The sequence below is a fragment of the Orcinus orca genome, chromosome 16 (genome assembly GCF_937001465.1).
Source record: "Orcinus orca chromosome 16, mOrcOrc1.1, whole genome shotgun sequence".
Lineage (NCBI taxonomy): Eukaryota > Metazoa > Chordata > Mammalia > Artiodactyla > Delphinidae > Orcinus > Orcinus orca.
The window spans coordinates 71,160,452-71,182,924 of NC_064574.1; the positions used below are offsets into that span (position 1 = coordinate 71,160,452).

Here is a 22,473-nt window from a genome sequence, read left to right on the forward strand (position 1 = left end):
GCAGAGCAAGGACTCAAAATGAGACAGTACCTCCCACGCTCAGGCCCACAGAGAGCCAGACTCTCAGCAGAACCACTCAGGCGGAGAATAAGAGGAGAGGGACCCTAAGCCCCCTAAGGCTCATCCTCTCCCTTTTCCATACGGAGCCCCAAACCCACTTCCTCTTCTCTCACTGAAGGAGGGGACATCAGGTGCAGCAATGAACTTGAGTCAACACTCCTTCACATAACCAGTCTGCAACAAGGTGAGCGTTCGCAGGCCCCTCTCGAATCCTCACTGGCAATAATTACCTAGACATGATCAGAAGCCAACAGCAGTTTTGATTTCTTAATCATCTCCTAATTTCCTTCTTCCCACCCACCTTCCCTATATCCTCTCCACTGCCCCTAGAGTGAGAGCTGACTATTAAAACTGTATTTTGAAACAAGCTCACAGGGACTTCGCTGGTGGTACAGTGGTTAAGAATCCGCCTGCCAATGCAGGGGACACGGGTTCAATCCCTGGTCCGGGCAGATCTCACATGCTGTGGAGCAACTAAGCCCGTGCACCACACTTCTGAGCCTGCGCTCTAGAGCCCATGTGCCACAACTACTGAAGCCCACACGCCTAGAGCCCGTGCGCTGCAACAAAGACCCAATGCAGCCGAAAATAAATTTATTTTAAAAATAAATAAATAAAATAAGCCCACACTCAAATGTATCACGTATCAAGCTGTAATATTACCAGGGGCCTCCACTTGGTAATGGGCTTTTGAGGACACTGAGGAACTTGGGCCATTTCTGTGGATCAACGAGCACTTCTTGGGACTGGCACTAATTACAGAGGCTGAATCAGGCTTGCACCAGCCCACCTACATCAACCAGCACATGTTAGCACACTAGACAGCACACGGGGGGCCACGTTCAAGCAGTGCCAGGCACGGCTGTCGCTCCCATGCTGCAGTCATGGTGACAGCTGTGCAATGACAGCTGAACTCTGACATGTTGAGTGATGAATTATTGTTTAATAGTTCTAGCACTTGTGAGTTTGAGGGACTTTTTTATTTACTTATTTACTTTTATTTATTTTTGGCTGCGTTGGGTCTTCATTGCTGTGCGCGGGCTTTCTCTAGTTGCAGTGAGTGGGGTCTACTCTTTTTTTTTTTAATTAATTATTTATTTTGGCTGCATTGGGGCTTTGTTGCTGCACGTGGGCTTTCTCTAGTTGAGGCGAGCGGGGCTACTCTTCGTTGCAATGCGCGGCCTTCTCATTGCAGTGGCTTCTCTTGTTGTGGAGCACAGGCTTCAGTAGGTGTGGCACGTGGTGCATGGGCTTCAGTAGTTGTGGCACGTGGGCTCAGCAGTTGTGGCTCACGGGCTCTGGAGCGCAGGCTCAGTAGTTGTGGTGCACGGGCTTAGTTACTCTGCGGCATGTGGGATCTTCTCGGACCAGGGCTCGAACCCATGTCCCCTGCATTGACAGGCGGATTCTTAACCACTGCACCACCAGGGAAGTCATGAGGGACTTTCTGGTCTGAATTTTATGATAAATATTAGCCCTCTGCTCTTTTTTCAAACCAATATATCAGTTCAACTAAAAAATACCCTTGGATTGCAAGTTAAGCTTTTTAATGCAGAAATAACCGGAATGTGGAACAAAAATAGGACTGCAATCCTCTTTAACCTGTTTCAAGTTTTTGTGTTGATCAAAACAGCCTCACTGAAAAAAAAAAAAAAAAACAGCCTCACTGTTCTCAGTGACAGATTTGCTAAGTGTTATAAATTCATATTTCAAAATGAATTTGTATAAATAAAAAAATGCTTCGGTCTGCTTCATTAATCAACTTGGTGTACCATTTCATTTGAAAAAACAATTTTTAAAAATGTTTGAGGGAAGATTTAAAAGAATCAAAGGAAAATCTCCTATGTTAAAGTAACTTATTGGCAAAGAAATAAACATAAATCAAGACATATTTCTCGAACCAAAATCAGCTATTTAGTCAAAATAAATCTATAGTTTTTCTGGAGCTAAAATAGGTTCCTGAACACTAATGATACATCTTCAAGTCACACCTGCTCCATAACTTATTCTTTTTTTTTTTTTGGCCGTGACGCGCAGCATGTGGGATACATAGTTCCCTGACCAGGGATTGAACCGGGGTCCCCTGCAGTGGAAGCGTGGAGTCTTAATCACTGGACCGCCAGGGAAGTAAGTCTCTCCACAACTTATTCTTGCAATGAATCATTTTAGAGTAGATCCTGGAAAAAACCTGAGCTTATCACATTCAAGCAATCAACTGTCAAGGTTTATTTCATATGGGTTCTTGAGGCAGAAGTTTGTGAACTTGACAATTACAGGCCATACATCAAAGCCTGCTGAAAGCAAGTCTCTGACTCCCCAGAGAATCCAACCCTATCTCCATTCCCAGTCCCATCAACCTCACCCCTCCCAGCTCCAACCCTAGCTAACATTCCCAAAGAAAGTGGAAAGACAAAAGTATCCACAAAAATCACAGGATGATAGTCTCACCTGATTTTGTAAATGATGGTTATACGAAAAAGGAAACTCTAAAACCTAATAATCCAGTGGCACACCAGGTGTTTCTCAGCAAGAAAAAATAACATGCTGTTTGCATTTTCAATCATTTCGATAACTGCAACAGGAATACCTACCCCATGGGGTGTTAAGAGGATCAAATGAAATGCTCCATGTAAAACTGATATGTAAACTCCACGAGGTTATCTAATTCACAGTTATGGCTGTTATCATTTTTATTTGGTCTCAGATACCAAATGAAAACAGACCAAAGCAAAACAACAAAAGTGGTCAGGCCTACTTTGAAACTGGAGATTCATGCCTTCAGGCTTAAGGGCTTTGTCCCAAACATTATCCAGTGGCGCTTTTTTCTAACTGGATTTCAAAACAAAACTATCTTGAGGAGAAGAAAAGAAGGGTGAGACTTTTCCAGGATCATACAATCAGAACAGAGCTATAAGGACATAAAGGAGGGCTTCCCTGGTGGAGCAGTGGTTGAGAGTCCGCCTGCCGATGCAGGGGACAGGGGACACGGGTTCGTGCCCCGGTCAGGGAAGATCCCACATGCCACGGAGCGGCTGGGCCCATGAGCTATGGCCACTGAGCCTGCGCGTCCGGAGCCTGTGCTCTGCAACGGGAGAGGCCACGGCAGTGAGAGGCCCACGTACCACAAAAAATAAAAATAAAAATAAAAGACATAAAGGATATGTTCAAGACCTGCAAATGGTTGAAGGATATTGGAGAATTAGCCCCATTTGGCAAGAAGGCCACTGGACCCTTTGCTAGCTGTTTTAAGCAGGTGGTGAAGCCAGAATCCAGACGGCAGTGGGTTAAGAAATTAGTGGCCTACTGAAGCCCGCGTGCCTAGAGCCCATGCTCCACAACAAGAGAAGCCACTGCAATGAGAAGCCCGTGCACCCCAACAAAGAGTAGCCCCCGCTCGCCGCAGCTAGGGAAAGCCCACGCACAGCAAAGAAGACCAAAAATAAAAAATAAATTTATAAAAAAAATTAGTGGCAAGTAAGTATCAATACATGGGAATATTCCATACAGACTGCACTTTCAAGTTATAAAAGGACAAAGACATTTAAAAAAAAAAGTGTCATGGTGTGGTAGGAAGAGAGGTTTCAATTCAATTCCCAAAGGCTATTCAAGCAATGCTCTGATTAACTGATGAACAACATTCAGGATTCAGAGACACCTGACTGCTTCCCATCTTGGACTTGGGATTTAAGACCCAGATCTTGCAGAACTAAAAGACAAGGTTAGCTTAAAACCAAGCGAGGCACATTCACACACACAAAAAATTTCAGTTACGTGACAGACATAAAATGTAAGCAGTAAAACAATAAAACTTCTAGAAGATAATACAGATCATCCTCATGACCCCGGGGTAGGGAAAAAATTCTTGGAAACACTAAACATAAAGGAAAAGATTGATAAATCGGAATATTCATCAGATGGCACAATGAAGAGAGTGTAAAAGAAAGCCATGAAATGGGAAAAGATATCACCAATATGGATAACAGAGAACTCCTATCAGAGTATAAAATAACTTCTACAGATCAATAAGGAAAAGATAAATGACTCAATTTTTTCAACAGGCAAATAGTTATTAAAGAGGATATCCAAAAAGCCGATACATAAAACAAGTGCTCAACCTCATCAGTCATCACAGAAATGTAAATTAAAAACAAGACAGTGCTACAAATCTACCAGAATGGCTAAATTTTTTTTTTTTTTCCAGAATGGCTAAAATTTAAAAGACAGTAACAAGTATTGGTGAGTATGCTGAGCAACTGGGACATGCACACACTGCTGCTGGTGGGTCTATAAACTGGTATAACCATTTTGGAAAATGAACATATGCATACTTTATGATCCTGTAATTCTACTCCTTGACAATATATCCAACAGAAATTTGGATACCCCACAAAACGTACACAGATATTCACAGCACCATTATCCATAATATCCAAAAAGTCTAAAGAACCCAAATGTACATCACCAGTGGAATGGACAAATAAGTTGTAGCTTATTCATCAGGAAGATATTATAAGACAACAAGAATGAATGAACAGGTACTTCCGTAAGTAGCGCAGTGGTTAAGAATCCGCCTGCCAATGTAGGGGACACGGGTTCGAGTCCTGGTCCGGGACGATCCCACATGCTGCGAAGCAACTAAGGCCGTGCGCCACAACCACTGAGCCCACGTGCCGTGATTACTGAAGCCCGTGCGCCTAGAGCCCGCGCTCTGCAACAAGAGAAGCCACAGCAGTGAGAAGCCTGAGCACCACAACAAAGAGTAGACCCCGCTCGCCACCAACTAGAGAAACCCCGCACGCAGCAACGAAGACCCAACACAGCCAAAAATAAATAAATTTTAAAAACAAAAAGAATGAATGAATATTGCTTCATACAACAACATGGATGAATTTCACAATGTTGAATTAAAGAGGCCAAAACACATCCTTCATTATTCGTCTTATATTAATTTTTAAAAACAAGCAAAACAAATCCATGGTGTTATAATCAGAATAGTGGTTATTAACCTCTGCAGAGGAGGGATTCTGGGATGCTAGTAATATTATGTTTTCTTGATCTGAAAGTTACACCAGGATGACTGTGCACTTTTCTGTAAGTACATATACACAATTTTTGAAACTTAATGTTATACTTATTTTTAACATTCAGGTTGGTATTTGCAGACTCTGATTTCAGAAATTGTGTTTTTCCTCTATTAGCACAATTATTAAGAGCAGTTGGGAGGCCTACAGGTGAAGTCTGAGCATGAGACTCCTGGATTCCTAGGAATCATCACCGATTTGTCTTCAAAGCTCCAAGGGTGACAACAGAAAGTATTATAATCCCATAAGTCTATGCTTCCCCTGGGCTCACCTCAACAGCAAATTAAAATCCTTAGGATGATGAATTAAAAGTGGCTCAGAATACATACACTCTCGGAGACCTATGTATATATCTAAAAACTCTTTTGTGTTCCAAAAAGAGTTAAAATCTGCCAAGTGGAGCTTTCAACTATGCCTGCCTTGACTTTATCTGCATTTTTATTGCACTGCTCATGGTCCAGCAGTTCAGAGACTATGCTGTACGACTGACTCATTTATTAAGGAACTACTAAGTCAACCAAGACTCACAATCACCTAATAAATTATAAGAAAAATTGGCAAGAAGGGCAAGGACCACATAATTTGAAATCTTCTTTGACTTTTCCCTCAATACCACTTCTACCAGGCCCTAATCACCCCCTGCCTAGATTGCTGTAACTTCTTTTACCTAGTCGTCCTGATGTCAGCTTTCCCAATTCCAATCCAATCTGTACTTCACTACCAGATAAATACTCCTAAATATCCATTTTCTGCCCCAATTATTCTAAACCTAGCTTTAAAGAGGCTTTGAATCTGGTCCAACTGAGACACTCAGCTATCCACTCAACAAATAAACTCAATATTCACTAAGTAACTGATACTGCATTAGGTCCTTGAGATACCAGGATGAGTAAGACTGTCCTTGACTTCAAAGAACTGGAGATGGCATGGGGGGTGGGGGGGGGGCGGGGAAGAAGGGTAGAACCTATGAATAAAAACGTAGAATGTGATGGTCTACATCCTATAGTAATGACATATATATAAATGGCTTTAGGAGCCTAAACAGAACTAACTCTGTCTGAGGGAGACAAGAAAGCTTCACAGAGATGATAATATACATTGGGATTTGAAGAATGCAGAGTTTACTAAGAAGAAAGAAGGAAAGCATGCCTGATTCACCATTACTCACCACAGGAAGCCATCACTCCACTCTGAATACTCATGGTCTCAGAACAAATGTCTATTCCCATCCTGCATTTGCTCCTGGGTCTGCAATTCATAGTTCAACCTTCATGAAATTTCTTACGAAGTTTACAGTGCAGATCCCCTCCTTGTTTTCATCTTTTGTCTTTTCTTGTAATCGGTATCACAGAATTTTGCCCATGGCACTGTTCTCTGCTCATTTCGGAATGGCACAATGAAAGAGCACAGGCTCTGGTGTCAGGTTCCTTGGGTTCGAATCAGAATGCACCTTGGCCTAGTTATGTAACCTATTACTCTTTCTCCTCTTGTGCAAAACTGGGGATAAGAGAAACTAACACACGGGGTTGTTCTGAGGATTACATAAAATAATCTATGTAAGGCATGTAGTAAACCTAATGCCAGGAATAAAGTAAGAGTTGAAAGTCGTATCTGTAACTACTAATAATTCATAGATATTAGGTCTCTCTAACCAGAACATAAACTGTCTGGAAAGAGATTCTGCCTAATATGTTTGTACTTCCTGTAACGTCCAGTATGGACTGGTACTCAAATATTTTACAGACCAAATTCAGGAGAGTAAAAGGAAAAAGTAGACTGTTAGTATCAGTTTTATTTTCTCAGGAATAATGGTAATTCCCTCCGAATTCAAGATACATATGACTCTGTTTAAATTTCCCCCTTTAAGAGCTCTGATCAGGGCTTCCCTGGTGGCGCAGTGGTTGAGAGTCCGCCTGCCGATGCAGGGGATGCGGGTTCGTGCCCCAGTCTGGGAGGATCCCACATGCCGCGGAGCGGCTGAGCCCGTGAGCCATGGCTGCTGAGCCTGCGCGTCCGGAACCTGTGCTTCGCAATGGGAGAGGCCACAACAGTGAGAGGCCCGCGTGCCACACACACACAAGAGCTCTGATCAGAATGACCTTTGCTCACAAGCACTCAATGAATACGTTTTGAAAACCAGGAGACTGCTAATAATTTATCTTAAAAACACTGAGACTGATGATGGGTAATATGGTGCTTTGTTAAGACACCTAGATGACAGTTTTCTCAAATCCTGATTAAATCTGTAATGTTTTACCTAATTGCCTCTATAACACCCCTCTCTAACACATAAACTTTTTATAAAATAGATACTGGGGAAAAAATGACTTTTTTTTTTTTTTGTGGTACGCGGGTCTCTCACTGCTGTGGCCTCTCTTGTTGTGGAGCACAGGCTCCGGAAGCGCAGGCCCAGCGGCCATGGCTCACGGGCCCAGCCGCTCCGTGGCATGTGGGATCTTCCCGGACTGGGGCACGAACCCGTGTCCCCTGCATTGGCAGGCGGACTCTCAACCACTGTGCCACCTGGGAAGCCCAAAATGACTATTTTTTTAAAGAAGGTTTTTACCAAGCTTTTTGCCAGGAGCCACGTTTTGTCTATCCTTCAAGGAGGTGAATCACATGAGCCTTCTGTATTCAGGTTCATGCTTCCTTGATAGTAAACCTAAAAAAATGACGGCGAGCATAGCGGAGTTCCAACTCAAATACTCCTGTGGCATATCTAGAACAGTTTTACTACTCTATTTACTTATACATAAAGAACGTTTCTGAGAAAAGTGATTCTATACTAACTGCTGACCAAGGTTAAAAATAAAAAGTATGCAAAACATACCTGGTGTGTTACAACAGACACCATTAGCAAAGAAATTCAATCTCATATAAACTCTGGGAGCTAACAGGATTACCATGGATGCCTAAACTCTCAAAAGAACACTCTCATTCTTCCCTATACCCTTCACCACTGCAAAGAAAACAGACAAGGGAAAAAAATCTCTTCGGCCTTTAGGCCTGCATATAAGTAGAGATGAAATACTAAGCTTAAAATAACACACAATGGGAATCAATGTGACATCTATCCATCCCCTCCTGCAGTCAGCTCAAAATGCTAAGAAGCGCACCAAGGAAGCCCCAGGCAGGAGAAGAATACGCAGAACAAGTCTTCTTCCCACCTTTCCCATCACTGCTCTTTGTGTCTCAACCTGCAGATACTGTCCTTTTAAAAAACAAACTAAACACACCATGATGAAGTAGAACTCTCACTTTATTTCTCTGAAAGCAAATTGGTAAAACCAGTTGAATCTTCAAAGTCTGACACTCAGAAGTGCAGTCACCCTGGGGGTGTTGAATGCTTCCACCAAAGACAGAGGGGAGACAAAGGGTACAGATACACAGTGAAGTAATTAACTCTAAAAGTTATATACCGGGCTTCCCTGGTGGCGCAGTGGTTAAGAATCCGGCTGCCAGGAAGGTTAAGCTGGGACGAAGTAAGAGAGTGGCATGGATATATATACACTACCAAATGTAAAACAGATAGTTGTGGGAAGCAACCGCATAGCACAGGGAGATCAGCTCGGTGCTTTGTGTCCACCTAGAGGGGTGGGATAGGGAGGGTGGGAAGGAGACGCAAGAGGGAGGAGATATGGGGATATATGTATATGTATAGCTGATTCACTTTGTTATACAGCAGACACTAACACACCATTGTAAAGCAATTATACTCCAATAAAGATGTTAAAAAAAAAAAAGAATCCACCTGCCAATGCAGAGGACACGGGTTCGAGCCCTGGTCCGGGAAGATCCCACGTGCCGCAGAGCAACTAAGCCCGTGCGCCGCAACTACTGAGCCTGCGCTCTAGAGCCTGAGAGCCACCACTACTGAGCCAGAGTGCTGCAACTACTGAAGCCTGAACTCCTACAGCCCATGCTCCGCAACAAGAGAAGCCACCGCAATGAGAAGCCCGCGCACCGCAACAAAGAGTAGCCCCTGCTTGCCTCAGTTAGAGAAAGCCCGCGTGCAGCAACAAAGACACAACACAGCCAAAAATAAAAATAAAGTAATTTTTTTTAATTTAAAATTAAAAAATATAAAAGTTATATACAAAAGTTGCAAGGAAAAAAAATATTTTCTACTGGGCTTCCCTGGTGGCGCAGTGGTTGAGAGTCTGCCTGCCGATGCAGGGGACATGGGTTCGTGCCCCGGTCCAGGAAGATCCCACATGCCGCGAAGGGGCTGGGCCCGTGAGCCATGGCCGCTGAGCCTGTGCGTCCGGAGCCTGTGCTCCGCAACGGGAGAGGCCACAACAGCGAGAGGCCCGCGTACCGCAAAAAAATATATATATATATTTTCTACTGAAGGAAAGACATGGAGAGCCACACCATGTTCCAGGAAAGCAAGGCCGGGGCAGATGCACTTACCACAACTCTACGAACACATGACTGGAACTAACTACTAAAGTTATACGTGTGCCTCGAAAGGCTCCTGGTTGTCTCACCTACAGCTTAAATCTGAACAATATTTGCCCTTTGAGAATAACTACAGACGTAACTTTGAATGATATCATCATGCAGATACTTAATATTTGATTAAAACATATACTGTGGCTGTATCTAAACATAACTCTAATCATTAAAAGGCACCTATCTGCTTTAGTCTAAAACTACTATAAAGGTGATCAACTACAAGACATTCCCGCCCCTCCCACCCCCAGTATTTCTTGGGTTTGCAGAAAGTGCCCAGTCAGATTCTCCGTCCCTTCCATGAACAAAAGGATGTGTTTACTGCTGAGGACCAGGAGTCAGGAGCAGGATGACTGCCAGTCATCTGGGCCAGAAAGCCCAATGGGTCCCACTATGGTAGTGAGAAAGCCAAAGCAGTATATTCGGTCCCTATGGGGACCAATTAGAGGAAACATCTTGTACACAGAGGACAGTGTGTTTTATGCTGGGAAAAACCAATCCACCCACTACTAGACAAGCTATAATAACAAGAGGCACCAATTAGCTACGAATGGACAGGTGCCCTGGTTTCAAAATTTTCCAGCAAATCTAAAGAAAACTACAGAGTCATGACAAATAACTGTCATTCCTGATTCTAGACTAGATCCTGTACTGGAGGGAAAAAATGCTATAAAGGACATACTGGGCCAACTGACAAAACTGGAATACAGATGGTAGATCAGATAAAAGTACTGAATCAATGTTAAATTAATTAAAGTTGACAACTGCACTATGGTTATGTAAGAGAATATCCCTATTAGGAAATATACTATCTAGGGGCAATGGACCATGATGTAGGCAACTTACTCTCAAATGATTCAGAAAATATCGTGTGTGTGTATATGTATGTATGTGCATAAATATACATAGAGAGGAAGTGCAAATAATAAAAGCAATCATGGCAAAATGTTAACAATAGGTGAGTTTGGGCTAAAAGTGTAAGAGTGTTCTTGGTACTACTCCTTCTTTGCAAGATTTCTGTCCAATTGGAATTTTTCCAACTAAAAAATCTCATCTGTTGGATTGGTACTCTCCACCTTGCTCCTCACTGCTCCAAGCTAGCTGGTCAAAGAGGAAAGAAAAAGTGACAAAAGAGTACAATAAGAAGGAAAGGATTATGTTACTCTCTCAGATGCCAGATTCATTATCTCACACTGTTTCTGAAAAAGGATAATACATAGCCTAGACATTAAAAATTTTGCATCTGCTGGTTGGACAAGAACCACATCCCACTAAGAGCTAAAATACATATAGCTTATACACTTACTTATTTATATTCTAGTCCGAAGGCTTTAATTAGACAGCCAAAGAAGCAAATGATAAAAATAGTTATTCTGCAAGAAACTGCCTAAAATAAATGTGTAATACAGCCAAGAACAGGCTCTCTTCACAATCCCATCTGCTTCTCTTTCCCAGGTACATATCCCAGGAGGATGAATGTTTATACCAGCATGCCTAGTCAATTAAACTCAAAAGATACTTAGTGAGCACATTTAACACAAGGCATGCTACCAAGAATTCCTAAAAGAGGACCACAGAATCTTAAGAGAGAAATAAACAAACCCCAGAGAACAGCAAGTCCAACCTCATTTTACAGATGAGGAAAATGAAGCTCAGAGTATCTTGCCCAAAGTCAGCCAGCTATTGGTCAAGTCACTGGGCAGGGCCACCAGAGTCCTTTCCCAGCGACGGCTCCTCTACCCCTTAAAGAAGCCCAGAGAAGTTCTGCTCCAAGGGCTGTGGGAACGATGAATGAGCTGGCATTACCCTGCATTTGATGAAATCAGGAAATGAATGGGTGCAAGGTTGATGGACCACCATAAAAACACACTGCAGGGCTTCCCTGGTGGTGCAGTGGTTAAGAATCTGCCTGTCAATGCAGGGGACAAGGGTTCAAGCCCTGGTCTGGGAAGATCCCACATGCCGCGGAGCAACTTAGCCTGTGTGCCACAACTACTGAGCCTGCGCTCTAGAGCCTGCGGGCCACAACTACTGAGCCAGCGTGCTGCAACTACTGAAGCCCATGCTCCTAGAACCCGTGCTCTGCAGCAAGAGAAGCCACCGCAATGAGAAGCCCGCGCACCTCAAGGAAGAGTAGCCCCCACTCGCTGCAACTAAAGAAAGCCCGCGTGCAGCAACAAAGACCCAACACAGCCAAAAATAAATAAATTAAAAAAAAAAATACTGCAAATCTGAATCACAATTAACACTACAGCTCAAATGTAAATAATTTCATTTCACTGCTGTTACCACCTGCACCATTTAAGAGCAAGTCTCTTGTAAACCCATACCACCTTCCTCCTGAATTACTCCCAGAATGGCCTTTTAAATAAGTTAAAATAACATGTTTGTAATTTTGGCAAAAATCTCCAGACTATATTACAGACTGTTGGAATCTGGGGGAGCATAATCATTTCCCTTCTCTCACCCTCCCTGGTTCTATCCATTGATATACAGTCTCAAGAGATCAAGTACAGGTCAAAGTCTAATGTCCTCCTCAGGACGGGTAAAGCTGCAACCCCTTTCTCGTTCTAAACTGCCCTGGCCCGCCCATGCCTAGCCACGAGGGGAAGGCGGGACACAGAGGAAGACAAGGTTCTCCTGAGAGGAAGCAAGTGAGAGGGCACAGGCACAAAGCTGGGCAGTGTTCTGATGCAGTCAGTGACCTTGCACCTAGTAGATACGGGCCTTGGTGCTGGGCTCCCCCCAGTGCAACCATCAAGAGATCAATCACTCTTGTGGGAAGAAAGAAATGCGAAGAGGGAGACAGGGCCCAGAAGACTGTGCTCCAGTACTGCTCCCACTTGGGGTACAGACGACAATCCCCTGAATGTGCACCAAAGCAGGAATGAGGGGACAGAGAGAAGGTGCTTTTTACACGAGCAATGACAGAACTAACAGGCTGCATGGGAACCAATGCTACCACTGAGAGGTCCTCAGCCACAGCCTGGCAGGCAGAGAAAATACCAAGTGAGAGCCGGCCCCAGCTCCAGAATACAGCCTGCATAAATTTGGGCAAATCCTGCCAGCTCTTGGAGCATCCTTGGTACTAAATGCAATCAGGAGTGTGTACTGCACGTTGATTATAAAGCACTATGTAAATGTTGGCTAATACAGTAGTTCCTCTCTCACTACAGGTTTCTCTTAGCCCACCCTCACGTTTGGATTTGCTTTTATAAAGGCAAAGTCTCCTAAGTTGTCATCAGCTTGTCCCTCTCAATACACCCAGCACCACCTTAATGCTGTAATTCTTAATTTATGATCAGTCACATTACCCTAAGGCTCTCCAAGTATCACTGCCGACTGCCAAAGGGTGCTTATGTATCCCACACAACGTAAACAATGATGCCCACGGGAGCAGCTGCTGAAGGACCTTTGACGGTGCTACATTCTGCAGGAAGTGTGATGCTGCTACACAAGCAGAGATCTGCGTTCAGTAGGAGGTGACTCTTCCTGACTGGGGAGTTCTAAATGCTCCTCCCATCACCATAGATGACTACTAGTCACCAAGAAAGAAGACACCACATGCTCTGGTGAGAGCAACTCTCTCCACCAGGGACTATCCTGGGTGCTGGGTTCTGCACAGCACTATTAGTCGATGCAATTTTCTTAAGTTTTACTTTCAATAGTATGCTTGGTAATCACAACTGTGATTTTTAAAAAGCTGTAACTTTTACAATATGGAAAGCTATCGTAATATTGAAACTATTCATGATTCTCTTCCTCCACCCCACTGAAGATTCACTGGGTTAGAAGACAGAACAATGGCAGTTCTGGGGATGTTTTTTTAGGAGCGGGGGAAGTGGAGGTGGGAGGTACACAGGAGAAAGGAAATGGATACTTAGCTCCTGTCCAACTGTCTGATCCTGCCAGGAATCCTGGCCTTGCTCACATCCCTGGATAATGAAGGGATGACTCAAGAAGCAGCCTTCCATCAGCCTCCAAACCCCACACAACAAGCATAATTAGCTTGAGACGGGAGCATGTAACCACCCTTCCTACAGTTCCCAACCGACCCTGCTAGGACATGGGGGAAAGGAGTAGAAACAGAGGTAAAGATAAAGTGCTGCTTTTGATTCCCACCTCCCAGCTCTGCTCCTTCACTCTGGGCAACAGCCCAAAGCCAAGGACTAGAAATTCCACACCATTCCACCTGAACGTGCCCTTCCACCATACAGCTGGCTGGGTACTCCCTATCCTGGGAATGCCTTAAAATGAATTGTCACAGCGTAACTGTGAGGGGTGTGGACTCTGGAGTCAGCCTCAGGTCTGTATCTGACCTCTAACTTTACCACTTTGTGCATGACCTGGCACAAAGTACTTAACGTCTCTGAGCCTCAGTTCTTCACCTGCGAAGTGGATTTACAACAGCTCCCCACCAGTAGCTGTGAGAAGTAAATGACATAACACACAAAAACCCCTTGGCACCTTTAACTATAAATGAGCAGAACTCTTTCACTATATATTTCACTGATGAGTCAGTAAGCTTTAAAAAAAGGAAGAAACCAAATAAACAAAAATCCCACATAAGTCAACTAAATGCTCAAAAAAATTCCAAGAATGCCACCGTCTTCACTTTCATTTTTACAGTGATCAACCTACCAGTGCCGCACACAAAGAATAAAAGAACAGCACCATTGTCTTCCAGGCTTCTATTTGTGTTTGGGACAACATGGGTTGGAATTAGATTCATGATTCCAGCAGCAAAAGCTGTCTGGTCTTTTTTTTAAGAAAAACATATTACATAGAATCCCAATACATAAAATAGACTCCATCAGAGACTGCTTAATTAATGGGGCTGAAGGAGGAGAACCCAAACGCCTATCCAGCATTTGGGATACCTCCAAGAAAGTACCACATTAAAATTCCTCAGAATTAAAGCCCTTCCAGCTTCGATTCAGGTTCTACCAAGTCTGGCAAGTTTTCTTCAGGTAATAAATGGTTTATAAAAGACTGGTTTGCAAATTCTCCCTCAAGTATCTTTCAACTGCAAGCCTCTCACCACCACCCAGGGGCTTTGCCACCTGACCATCAGGGGTGATCAAGTCACCCCATCACCTGGCCCTGACCTGCCCCTTGGACGTCACCATCCCCATGCTCCCTCTTCCAGTTTCCTCAACCACCCTGTGCCCCAGCCAGACCCAGCTTCTCCACATAACAGCTCCATGTCTTCACAGATGGCATTCCTGCTACCTAGGATGCACTTCTCTACCCAGAAAACTCCTACCTATGCATTAAGACTCCTTGAAAATGGCACCACCTCTGTGAAGCCTACTGAAGTTCCCCCGGCAGGGCCGGCCATTCTTTGTGGGCTTCCTAACATTACACTGAACACGGTGAACTGAAATGACCTCTTTCACACAACACTGGCGAGATCATAAACCAGTGCCACCACAATGGAAGACGATTTAGCAGTTATCTACAAATTTTAAATGCATAGACAACTTCACCCAGCGAATATACTTACAGCAATTTTTTTTTTTCCTCCAAAAGTTTATGTGTGAAAGGACCTTCAAGTCAACACTGTTTGTAAAACAAAAGATTGGGAACAACCTAATTTTCCATCAAAGCAAGACTGGTTAAATAAGGTACATCCCTATCATGGAATACTATGCAATAGTGAGAACGCTCTATACACATAGGTATGTGGAACTACATCCAATACATTAAAATTTTTTAAAAGGCACGAAACAGTGTACCAGTATGTACAGTATGCTACCCATTAGTAGAGGCAGAGTAGGGAATATGAAAATACACACGCTTTTCTTTAAACTGGTAACGGTGGTTGCCTCTAGAGAAGAAAATGGGGTTCTGGGGACAGGAGAAGGGAAAGAGGCTGACTTTTCTCTGTACACTCTACTGTATCATTTAAATTTTGTACAATGTTCACTTGTTTAAAAAAGAAAACAGAGAAAACAACTAGAGAAAAAAGAAATTTCCTGCTAATGTGTGGGTCTCTCCAGTAGCCTGGAGTGCATAGGCAGAGACCACTTCCTAGTCATCTCTGTTCCCAGGGTCTAACTAGCACACAGCAGGCACTTAATAAACACTTGTTACAGGAATTATTTTAACTCTTTCTCTTATACTAAGTGAAGCTATAGTTAGTCAATGGTGATAACTTAAAAAACTAACATTTACTTAGCACTCAGTACATACCAGGCACTGTCCTAAGGACCTGACATCAACTCCTTTAATCCTCGTAACAATCCCATTGCACAGATGAGGGAAATGAGGCCCAGAGAGATGAAGTAACTTGTCCCAGGTCACATACCTGGTTAAGTGGCAGAGCCAGGATTCAAACCCAGGCCCCAAACCCATGCTCTTAAACATGAGGTTATACTATTTTTCAGATACCTAGGAATGTATTAAAATTGCTAAACACTGAATGCATTCCTTACTTGAATACTTGCTGCAAAAATCCGTCCTTAACTGCTTATTCATAAGCAATGTTGAAATAAAATGAGTTAGGCCACTGCCTACTTGGAGACTGAGGTATCTCTAATCCAAGTTCTGATCACTGGCTTTGCTGATTCACAATGACCCCACCCCACTCTCATGGGTATCCGGCTCTGGGGAAATAACACACTGACTAATGAAAACAAGACATTGACTTGCCCACAGAATTTACCATGGAAGCTATACTTTGTTCCATAAATAAAATCCTCCATCTACACCAAGCATTCCATTTCAGTGGGTGCCTGATCAAACTCTGAAGGCCTTTGGAAAAACGACCTGAAAAATGAAAAACCACACAAACACACAAAACTTCCCCCACTACCAAGGACTTCCAATGAAGATGTCAAACACGAAAAAGACACCCCGCACCCTCTCTGGTTGTCCTTGTTGTCCCCAACACCACTCTTACTCCTAAGCAAAAATTCGTACATTTCCTGAGGTATTATACATTAGATACTTTCACAAATGTATTCATTCATTTTTAGGCTGGCTATTTTGTTGCTATTGTTGTTATTTTTTGATGTCACAGAGGGAAGCACCTTACCTAAAGTTCTCCAAATCATGCTGCTGTAGAGGTTAACTTCTAGACGAGTTTCCTATATAGTCCCAGCCATGGAATGTGCTGTCATTTCACTGGCTTTCACTCTCCAAGCCCATATTCTTCCAATCTTTGTCCCTATTTCAGGTTCCCTCCTCCCCCAAGGCCTGTAGCCCTCTGTTCACCAACAACAACGATAAACTAGGAATGGGACATCTTGACCAACTAAATATGCTGAATTCAAGACTGTTGCGGGGACCTCCCTGGAGGTCCAGTGGTTAAGACTTCGCCTTCCGATGCGAGGTTCGGGTTCGATCCCTGGTCGGGGAGCTAAGAACCCACATGCCTCGCAGCCAAAAAAAAAAAAAACATCAAAAAACATAAAATAGAAGCAATATTGTAACGAATTCAATAAAGACTTTAAAAATGGTCCACATCCAAAAAAAAAAAATCTTTAAAAGAAAAGAAAAAGACTATTGCCATAGATGGACTGTCAATTTTCAAACTTTAATATTAATACATAGACTCAATTCAAATTTTATTTAATCTAATTCATCTTTTTTCCTGCTTTAAAGGATATTGAGATGCCATGTACTATATGATCCCATTTATATGAAACATCCAGAATAAGCATACCTATAGAGACAGAAAGCAGATTTGTGGCTGTCAGGTGCTAGGAAGAGGCAGAAATGGGGAGTGACTGCTCCTGGGTACTGGGTTTCCTCTGGAGTGATGAATCACTCTAGAACTGAAGAGTGGGAGTAGTTGCATAACAGGGTGAATGTACTTTAATGTCACTAAATTGTACACTTTAAAGTGGTCAACTTTCTGTTATGTGTATTTGAAGAAACAATAAAAATCAACTTAAGACTATGGAAAAAAAAAGTTAAAGGCACCATTTCTAATATATTACAGTAAGCGTAAAGGATACTTAAATAGTAACTAAAGTAACCATAAGGGATCTGTCTCCTATAAACAAACAAAAATAAAATCTAACTTGGTAAAAACTTTTCCTACAAAAAAAGATATTAAGGAATAATGAAAAGCCATTTTTTTAATCTACTAATTTTGCAACAATTTTCTTAAGACTACCCAATGCTGATGAGTATTTATCCATACCTAGTGGAGGAATAAACTGGCGTAACCTTTCTGGAAAATAGCTTACAACATACCTTAAAAATGTTTATACTAAATCTAAAACTATTTTAAAATAAAAGATTTATTAAAAAAAAAAAACTTCATACCCCCTTGGGCCCTTCTGGGAATCTAGCCTAAGGCAATTTTCTGAAATACAGAAAAAGCTTTTTGCAAAAACATTAATCACATATTATTTACAATGGCAAAAAATGGAACAATCTAACTGCCAAAGAATCCATGCAATGTGATATTATAGAGCCACTGTAAATATTTATGAAGTATTTAATGATTTGGAAAACTACTTATACTATGTTAAGTGGAAAAGGCAGAAGAAAAAAGTACATTTATAGTGTGATCTCAACCATATTTAAAAAGTAAATAGAAAAAAAGACTGGAAGGAAACAAAAACGTTATTAGAGGTTGAATCAGATGGGGGTAATTTCTTGTCTATTTTATACTATCAAATAGTCTACAGAGTTCAAAACACTTTTTACAATCAGGAAAAATAAGCAAAAATCAAAAAATGGCAGAGAAGACCTTGTGATCACATCAGTACCTACTTTAACAGCCAAGCAGTACTGGAAGGAAGAAGGTGCAGAAACTGAGCTAAATTACTGGAAGACTTGGCTACTGTGGTTTTGTTTTTGTTTTTGTCTTTAATAAATCCCTATGGGAGAAGAGTATACAGGAACTCCCTGTACTATTTTTGCAACTCTTCTGCAAGTCTAAAATAACTCAAGATATTTAAATTGAATAAATAGGGACTTCCCTGGTGGTGCAGTGGATAGGACTCCACACTCCCAATGCAGGGGGCCCAGGTTCCATCCCTGGTTGGGGAACTAGATCCCTCATGCCACAACTAAGAGCTTGCATACCACAACTAAAGATCCCGCACGCGGCAATGAAGATCCCACATGCCGCAACAAAGACCCAACAGCCAAATAAATAAATAAATAGTTTAAAAAAATAAAATAGATAAACAACAAGGACCTACTGTAGAGCACAGGGAGCTATATTCAATATCTCATTAAAACCTATAATGGAAAAGAATCTGAAAAGAATATATAATGTATACACATATATTCTATATATATACACATATATTATATATATATATGAATCACTTTGCTGTACACTTGAAGCTAACACAACATTATAAATCAACTATACTTCAATAAAAAATAAAAATTAGGGACTTCCCTGGTGGTCCAGTGGTTAAGACTCCATGCTTCCACCGCAGGGGACACACATTTAACCCCTGGTTTCCAAGATCCCACATGCCTCGCAATGTGGCCATAAAAGTTTTTAAAATAAAAATTAAATTTGTCTTTCTCTAAAAAGAGAATGCAGAATATAGAGGAATAATTTCCTAGGTGATAATAAAGCACATGGCTCCTTCCCTCAATAATTAAATAAAAACCTTTCCAGGAGTAGCTGCCTTCACAGACGTCACCTGCACTGCCTATTAGAACTCCTTATTCTTCAACATTTCAAAGCTTTCATCTTCACGACCTGACCTAAACACGCTGCGTTTTTTTTACTCTTCTGTGTATACCTGTGGCTCCATCTGTCCAAAATGGCCCTTCTGCTTCCCCACCACCTCATGTCCCAAATTCTATGCCTAGGGACTTCCTACTTCTGCTTTGAAACCCAACTCATTTGCCACCTCCTTTGGGAAGCCTTCCCTGATACAACCCTCCCATCCCCAGTGTGGCCAGGCTTTTTTTTTTTCTTTAAGTACAGTTATACCTCTTACAAAGTTATTTTTCTGTACTTATTCCCCAGCATTGTAATCATTTGCTGACATGCACATCTCTTCCAGAAGTTACAAACTTCTGTAACTTCTAGTCACCCTTTTCCATGCTTACATTCAATAGCTGTAGGCCAGCTTCCAGTTATCTTGCAACTCTGTTGCAAGTGAGCCCCCAAATTCACCAACAATGTTTCCTCCAGCTCCCGACTTTCCCTTTCAGTAAAGAATTACAAATTACACACATTCCAGTGAATAGAATAACACCACAAATTAAGTGTCTTTTCAGCTTTCTCTAAATAATCAGCAACGTTTGCAATGGCCCACCTAGTATGAGGAATTGTTTTCCTTTCCTTCCACACCTAGAGTATGGTGGATCCAAGGCACCAAGTTTTTAACATTGTTCTCTAATTTGTCCATAACTCCTTTTTGCTAACTAAGAACTTTAACTTCCTCAGATCATTTCATTTGCATCACCAGTTCTATTAGTTGAATTTCTTTGCAGGATTTTCTTTCATAAAGTAATGAAGATTGTCATAACCCTGAACAGTAAAGAACCCCCAGGCTGTACTGAGCTAGGAGATCAGCCGGGCCCACTCATGTGCCAGCCAAGTGAGTTGCTCCAGACACCTGAAGGTATTGCAAATCATACTTTTTTTAAATAACAAATGATTTATCAAAGGCTTTGAAGGTTACTGACAATCAAAAACACAAGTGTTACGTACCAAGGGTCTATCTACTGAGTATGCCAATAAAAGCAGTCTACTCAAAGCTCTCTTTCAATCTGTTCCCTCTTGAGGTGTAAAGGGGTATTTTCTCAAAACGTTTCCTTATATTTCTTTTGAGGTCTTTTCAAAAGCCTTAAAGTTTTTTCTCTTCATAAGAAGTCTCCTTTACAGATACACCAGGATATTTTTCAACGCTCCTCATAAAAGTATGTCTGTCCACAGAGCTCAGGAGACGTGGACCAGGCACCCCCACAGTAAAATGTGATGATGGCTACACAGCGCTCCTCAAGATAATGGATGTGCCTGGATCGTTAATTTGCTTGTAAAGATTGGGGAGGGAGGGAAGGGAGGAACAAAAGAAGAGAGGGAGAGAGGAAGAAAGAAAAAATATATATTGACTTTTAAACAACACAGGTTTAACATACAATTCAAGATTATCAAGAAACTTCAGGTTTACAGAGAGCTGCTATGACCTAAAGCCCCAGGACAAGGGCCTTCTCTTAAGCAGGTGTAGGCTCTCTCTGCCATTAGAGGAATTTCAGTAGAAAATCAGGGAAACCCTAAGCATGATCGGTAAACTCTCCTATGAAGCTACTTCATATATCTTTTTTTTTTAAACATCTTTATTGGAGTATAATTGCTTTACAATGGTGTGTTAGTTTCTGCTGTATAACAAAGTGAATCAGTTAACTTCATATACCTTTTAACATTCTAAATTCATGCACCCAATTAACAGGACCAGCAACAAATGATTACCAGAAAAATCACTTCATTCACCAGGGTGAGCACTGCAACTTTCTGGCAATAGAAGTTCTTTCCTATGATTAAACCTGTTCTTACATCATGTTATGACAAATACATATGAAACCAAGTGGGAAAGAATAGACAACTTAATTACATGGATCATCAGACAAAAGGTCTGATGGTTCAGAAAACTATCAGATTACAGCCCCCTCACCAAGACAATCTTTTTATTCAAGTCCACAATACTAGTACACAAGAAATAATAGTGTTCTTAACCTGACTAAAATTAGTGGCATGAGATTAATCAACCAAATGTGCAAGCTATTCCAAACCTAATTTTATCAACATTCTAAAACTATTCAGCCAAATTACATTTAAAAAAAAAAAAATGTTGGCTGACCCAACAGAAAAATGTATAGAGGTCAGGAATGGTCAAGTGACATAGGAAAAAATACACATGGAAATAAAACATCAAAAGATGTTCCACTTCACTCATAACTAAAGGACTGCACATGTTATTCCTGAAGTGCCATTTTCATCTTTCACATTAAAAAGTTTTATTGGTGTCAGCCAGAAGGTGGGGAAACAGGAACTATCCCACTAGTGAGAATATAAACTGATACAATCTTTTTGTAGAAAAAGCACTAAATACCAGAATTTTTAAATGTACTTTTTGCCCCACAATTCCACTTCTAGAAACTTATCCTACAATCTCACAAAATGGACAAAGAGAAATTTGATGTGTTTATTGTAGTACTGATGCAGCACACACTAGAAATCTAAAATATCCAACATTAGGGAACCAGGTAAAAACATTAAGGCAGGCATACCATGTTCTAGGGCAAAATTATAAAAGAATGATCCACACTTAAAGATATCCTAATTGAGTTACTGAACTTCAGCAATACAGAGTTCTCCTAGCAGTCATGCAAAAAAGGCAAGTTCTCTCTCACTGAGGTAAAGGGAGAATGCATTAGGCTAACCAGGCTTTTCCACACAACAACCTTCAATGGAAGAAAACAATGGAGAAATATCCACAGAATTCTAAGGAAAAGAATGTATGACCCATTAGTATTATACCCAGCCAAGTTACCATTTATGGATAAGGACGACAGACATTTTCAAAACAAATAATTCAGGGAACAGAGCAACCATGAACTCTATTGGAAAAAAAGTGCGCACACACACACACACACACACACACACACACACACACACGTATCAACTAATCAATGTTAAATGGCGAAGTGGTTGAGAATCCGCCTGCCAATCCAGGGGACAAGGCTTTGATCCCTGGTCCAGGAAGATCCCACATGTGGCAGAGCAACTAAGCCCGTGCGTCACAACTACTGAGCCTGTGCTCTAGAGCCCACAAGTCACAACTACTGAGCCCACATGCTGCAACTACTGAAGCCCGAGCACCTAGAGCCCATGCTCCGCAACAAGAGAAGCCACCTCAATGAGAAGCCCGTGCACCTCAACAAA

The 22,473-nt window shown here is 41.8% G+C and overlaps 2 protein-coding genes across 3 annotated transcripts in view; both read right to left on the reverse strand.

Annotated features, from left to right (window-relative positions):
• LAT (linker for activation of T cells) overlaps positions 1–22,473 on the reverse strand; it is a 237,997-nt gene that overhangs the window by 87,162 nt on the left and 128,362 nt on the right. The gene's annotated exons all lie outside the window — the stretch shown is intronic.
• XPO6 (exportin 6) overlaps positions 1–22,473 on the reverse strand; it is a 106,764-nt gene that overhangs the window by 72,469 nt on the left and 11,822 nt on the right. The gene's annotated exons all lie outside the window — the stretch shown is intronic.